Below are 6,791 nucleotides of genomic sequence, written 5' to 3' on the forward strand. Positions count from 1 at the left end.
TCTACATTTTTTCCTTCTTCATCTGAAAATATGCAGAATACACACACACTTATACACACACACACACTTAGAGGGAAAGAGAGAGAGAGAGAGAGAGAGAGAGAGAGAGAGAGAGAGAGAGAGAGAGAGAGAGAGAGAGAGTGTGTGACAGTGATTTGTATAGTGGTGTGTTTAGACTGAACAAATCCCAGCTGATGGGATCAACTGGATTTACTGACCTGCAGCGCCACAGACACTGACATCTTGTGGACACGACAGGGACTGTTATAGTCCCTCTCCGATTAAATGGTTTTATTTGATGAAAAAACATTTTGGGTGATATAAGCATCAGTGAGTATTTCCACCTCAACACTGCACTAAACAAATGCCAGTCTGAAACAAAGTGAATTCTAACAGCCAGGGTTTGTGATGTCGCAAACCTAAGAAGCCAATCCTGTCAACTCGTGGGTCGTCTGGTCACTGAAAGGCTGATCAAGTCACAAAATGAGGAAGGAAGGTGTAGACTGTAGAGCTACATTTAAGGCCTTTTTATGACCATATTTAGAATTTTTCGATGACAAACCTTTTTGAATATGTAATTTTAAAGGGATAGTTCACCAAAAAATTCATTCAAAACCAAGACATTCATATTCAACTCGAAACGAGGTCATTTACACCATGTTTTAAACCTTAATGTCCACTGATCTCTTCCTACGAGGTGCGTTCACGGACCCTCGGACACTCCATCTTGGTATTATGTCGGCTAATTTAGCCACTTCCAGTGGACGTTTAGGCTAAAAACACGATGTAAATGATCCCGGTTCGAGTCGAATATGAATGTCGCCATTGACTTCAATTGTATTGGATTCTGCTGCAACAAAGTTTACCAATTAAACTCCAGACATGTTGTTTGGACTCAAACACTTCACCCACCCCTCCGTAGGCACAGTGGTGAGTAGATGATGAGTGCATTTTCATTTTATGGTCAACTATCCCTTTAAGGAACTGGAAGAGAATTAGGGATTGAAATATGTTGCTGGACACAATAATACAATTTTTGAAGAATAGTGAAAGGTCTTTTCCTGGGAATGCTTTTTTATTTATTTGACCTTTGTTATAGTGGGGAACATGTTGATAAATGTCTGTTCTGGGGGATTAAAAGGAAAGGTTTTCAGCAAATAAAAGTCGCTTAATAAAAGCTTAAAGCTGCCCCCTTTCTCATTTTGACTCATGCATTAATGCAACATTTTGATCACATTGATATTCCATAGCTCAGTCTGTTAATGGTTTATAAAGTTGCATTCCTTTAATAAGAGGGCATACAATAAATAAGTGGGTTAGTCTTTAGGATAAGGATTAAGGTGTTTCTATATTTTTCTCATTGTCTTCTTATTGAAAGTCTACTGATACTTTATCACAATTTAATTTTTTTTAATTCTAAGTAATTTCCTCAAACAGCAGGGCACCAATATTTGGTAAACATTGCTCAAAGAGGAGTTAATGATTCCATTGTTGCCGATTATTTTCAGCTGTGGATGAATACACATGTGGTGCTCTTATTAACTCAGATTCAGCTTTTAATGAAGCAACATTTCATCCAGTGGTTTCAACAGTGGCTCACTGATGTGTTTTTAATGGTTCCTGAACAACAATAGAAGTCTGCGGCAGAGAGAAATAAGATGTATCCAGAGAGACTTGTTATAGGATCTATTTATTGTATCCATTTATTGAAATGTCCTAGGATTTCATAGGATATTTCACAATTAAAAACATCAATAGATTTATCCTTAAAAACGAGCAGATTGAGTGAAAATCCAACCAGCTGAACGACAGCAACCTGACTGGTATGTTGTTAACTGTGCAATAAAGTATATAATGTCAGAAGGGTCAGTGACAGTGATGTACACACACAGTGAATTATTTACCTGACCTTGCAACTTCACTCAGCTCAGTCATTTATAGCAATGATTAAGCCGTGTAACTGATTGGGTTTTAAGTTTCATAACTTTAATGTTTTGGTTTATAATCACTGCTCTCATCAACCATGTTTCTATTTGGTCCAGGCAGCTGTTTTCAGTCCCCCAAAAAACAAACCAACTGTGCTGCTGCCAGAAATTAACTATTAATATAAAATAGCGACAAGCTGGTGAAAAATCAGTCGTACATTTAGAAGATATGTAAATGGCTGTTGAAGGAAAACCTACGATTAGCACAACTTTTCATTGTGGAGGTTGTTTGTTTCCACAAACTCAATTTGAAGTTGATGTGATTATTCTGTTGGAGGGGTTCATTAAAGTAGAATCCCTACAAATAGCAAAAACCAAGCAAAAAACTGTACATCACAATCAACATCGCCAACAACTGGCCATGATACATATACCTACCGATTGTCATAAATATTTTTAGGGGGCGCTAACAAGCCATTTTGCAACCATCAACTGTAAATACACATCAACTTTCGCTGCTATTCGTGTTCAACGTAAACGGATAACATTCATGACAGTGGTTTGAAATCACTTGAACTGAAAGACAGTACCAATTTAATGGTACCTGACTGACAGCAGATAGGTCAGAATGTTGTATTAGCTTGAAATGTATTGATAAATGATAAATCATTTGGATATTGAAGTTCACACAATTTCATCTGGACTGTAAACGCTTCTCAGTGCAGCTTTAACTGAAGAAAAACAATAAAATCCTCATGGCCCAGACTGAGGGAGCAAAAATGCGGATTGGGACTGCTGAGTGCAAGAAGCTTTCCACTGAAAGAGTGAGACAGTATATGCAGCACTCTGAAGGCACTTCAGCCAAATGATATGCCTCTCGCCCCTCTCTCTCTCTCCCCCCTCTACCTCCCCTCACAACTAGTGTGTTTTTGTCTCCATCCAAGTGTTTACTCTGGCTGGGGTTTTTCAGCACTATCGCTTCCATCCAAGTCCTCCAACTTACAAAACCTCTTTTTATCACCGCACAAAGGCAGCTATGTACTTCTTTGTGTCGTACTTGTTTCCCTGTCTCGCTCATGTTCTGGCAGCCGGCGGACAGCCCCTGCTTCAGCATTCCCCCCACGTCCCTCCATTCCTGCTCCAAACTGCAATGTGTCTGAAGGCGGCTTAGCATGGCGGTGGACGAGGAGTCTTTTCAATACCACCTGCCATTTATCTAAGCGTCGGCTGGTTCCTGTGTGAGGAAGGAAACAATGCTCCGACCTCATGCTGGTGACAGGAGGAAGGCCTGGATGCGTGCCGGGCCGTTGTACTGTGGTTCAGTCGTGATGGAAAGTGTACACCTGGTGTGTTGATAACTGTGTGCATGCTGGCTTGATGAGTGCCATATAGCAGCTTGTTTTGCAGAAGGTTGATCTTTAAAGACTGTGATGCAGTTTGTTGTATTTATATTACCGTAGCTATAACTGCTCTTCCAATATGCATATGTGTAATTTAGTCAACCAGTGACAGCTTGCGTCCTTTCCAAATTCATCAGAATGTTCCTTCTCCCACAAACACAAAAATGGAGTCGTACCAACTGTTCCACAAATGTGCACAGGATGTATTTTGTGCCCCTCCATCAGGCTTAAATGTACGTCTCTATTTTCACCTGCTGCAGCTGAAGACGCTCCACGGCAGAAGACAGCGTATTTATTGTGGTTTCTCTCTCTACGGCAACAAGCATTTATTTTAAAAAGCGGGAGGACAGCAGTGTGATTCATCAGTAATGCTTTTGTCACAGTTACGATCCATAACAACAGATAAACTATGCTGAGAGCGAAGCGTCCACTAAGTCTGAGTGGAACCTGATAGGTCACTCTTCCTCTTACAGTGTCAAGCTGTCAATCTGGACTCCCAGACTCTAGAATCTTTTATGACTATCAGCGCCCTCAGACTCACTGCTCGCTTCTTACATAACGCCTTCTCTACTGCCCCCAGGGACCACTCCTAAATTATTAACAGGGATTTCATCTGGACGTGTGGGCTCACATGCTGGAGATGGTTGACTGAAAGCCATTGGATGTTCGTATTTCAAAGCCGCATTATAAAAGCTCTTGTCACTCAAAAGATCCAGAATAACCCGAATTTGGAGAGTATAAACACACCGTTTCCTTATGCATTATCCAGTTTCATGTGATGTTTCTTTAGAGGCTCTGCTGAATTTGATACATTTTTCTGAAGCAGTAACTAATTAAAGGTATAAAACTCAACTTGGTTGCCCAGTGCTGGTGAAATGAATTCTCCTTTTGAGCGTGGCCCTGCTTTGCACTCCCAGATACCCTTCTGCATAGAAACGTGATGAAAACTAAGGTTACTCATTTGAATCATTTTAAGTCGTGTGTCGAGTAGAATACATTTCACACCAGTGGGCCACTGAGGATTGGAGACATTTGAATGTTAAACAGGGCCATCATATCTGAGCACAAGGAAACCATCTCAGTCAAGTACAGACACTCAGTGAGTTGCTTTGTCGAGAGGCAAAAACCAGTCACTGCTGTGAGTGGATCTGCTTTTCCAGGATGTTATGGGTCTGAGTGAGAAATAAATACGTTCCAGGACCTTTGTGTCATGTGTCATTGCAGGAGCCTTTTGAACCAGCAGAGGGCAGTTCAAACCACTAGAGTGTTCTTTGTCCCTTGGATAAAAGGTGACGCATGGTCATGATGAGACAGCACTGAAACCTCCCTGCAGAGTATTACACACACATAACTAATGTTTGCACCACTGGACACACCAAGTATATGTGATTCATACATAAATGACGGGGAGGTGTAGTTTCCACCTCTGAGTAATTGGCCCATAATATGAACGTCTACAGATGAAAGGGAGGACACCCTGCTCATACAGAGTCATGTAACATGTCTGACCTTACATGTAGCATTGAGGCCTATATTCCTACAGAGTAACTGAAATTAGCTTACATGTTAATGCTTTTTAATCCCTGTGTAGTGATACTAAAGCCCTCAATACAAAATGGGATTTACAGTTGCTCTTTTACAACTTTAAAAATGGAATGGGAATGTGCCGGGGAGGAGGAAGCACAGCACATCAGTTCAATTCATGCATTTAGTTTTTATAGTTGAACATGTTGTGCAATAACACTATTTCCACATCTGTCTTCCTTTATTGGGAACATGGAAACTTCTTTATCACTGACAGGTGGCATAGAGACGTTGTGTGGATTGCAGTTTTACCTTCACAATAAAAGCACATTAAAGTTAAAATGACAACAAATCTGTTGTAGCTGGTCTTCTCTGCTCTGTCTGCTAGGTGTCTGTTACCTCTGCAGAAAACAGACACACACAGTGGTTAGGTCTATGGTAACGGTAGGTTCAGGACAATGTAAGAGGAAACATATCTACAGGGAAACAGACTTCAACACAACACGTGTGTGACATGAAGTCTCGTCATTTCAAGCATGAAAACAAAGAGCTGTGCTACACAGTGATGCTGATGATGCAGAGAATAGCCCAATGTTGTTTATGTTGAGTTGAAGTCATTTAAAGTCTTTTAAAAAGTAGAGCCTGACCGATATATCGGTTGGAGAATATCGGCCGATGTGAGGATTTCACAGCATCTGCAATTATGTTTGCTGATAGGTGCCGATATGAAAACTGTGTTTATATTTTAAATAAACATGTTTATTTTAGTAATTCAAGTTGGATACATTTGGTTATAGTTGTGGTTTCTTTTTATTTATAGTTACTTATAATAAAATTCATGTTTAACTGCAAAATATCAATCCTTAATTACATGTCTTTGCCACAAGGGTTTAAAAATGACATCTTAGGAATCATTGAAGAAAGGAACTAAACGCACACCGCAAGGTGCAAGGCGGTCCGGAGCGATTAAACCAAAACAAAGAAGAGCCTTCACACTTATGCCACTCCACAATTCAGAGATAAATGGGCAAAATCTCGGCAACAACATTACAAAGGAACAAAAATCAAAAAAGGACAACAAGCCAAAAAGAAGACCACCAATCCATCGTACATTTTAAGGTCCTTTTTTTTATATAATATATTATCCTAGCTTTCTCAGACTTGTATTGGCCAATTGAATTATTGCATTTGTGAGTGCTGGTAGATAAGATTTAACTGTAGTGGTTGAAATAGATATCCACACTCGCCACCACAGAGCCCACTTGGTGCACTTTTTAAATATGGGTGATTCTCTTTATCATCCACGAGAAGACCTGGCGAAGATCCCATTCCGGATGGAAATGTTTTTCTCTGTGGCATAGAGTGGCATAAGTGTGCAGGATCTTCTTTGTTTTGGTTTAATCTTAGGAATCAGTCTCATTTTTAAAGATATATATATATATATATATTTATATTTATCGACTGGTATGTTGATATTGAAAATGTTTTACTCAATAGCACTGGTTTTGGCAGCAGTCACCAAAAATCTACACGAACTCTTGTAAAAAGACAAAGAACGACGACACAAAGTGAAAAGGAAGAACACCATTAGAATAAGTTAGTTGGTTTAAAAAAGACATCTTACAATAGATGGCACTTATTTTTCATCTAATGAACAGTCACCATCAGCGAACCTTGTGATGTTCTCTTTTAAAATGGAAAACAGAAACAGGAAGTTGATATAATGTGTGCTAGCTTCATCCTGCGATAGAAGTGTGACCACGACCCCGTGTCCTTATGAGGAAAAGTCCCAATCACAACTCATACTGCTGTAAACTTACATGAACGTGAACATGAATAAATAAAAGTATGATCGCGGTTGTTTGGGCTTTGTTCAGCAGCTGTAGAGAAGTAGAAGTGGCGCAGAGAAGGAACAGCTCAGAATAGCCGCTGACTCCTCCCA

The sequence above is a fragment of the Hippoglossus stenolepis genome, chromosome 1 (assembly GCF_022539355.2).
Source record: "Hippoglossus stenolepis isolate QCI-W04-F060 chromosome 1, HSTE1.2, whole genome shotgun sequence".
Classification (NCBI taxonomy): domain Eukaryota; kingdom Metazoa; phylum Chordata; class Actinopteri; order Pleuronectiformes; family Pleuronectidae; genus Hippoglossus; species Hippoglossus stenolepis.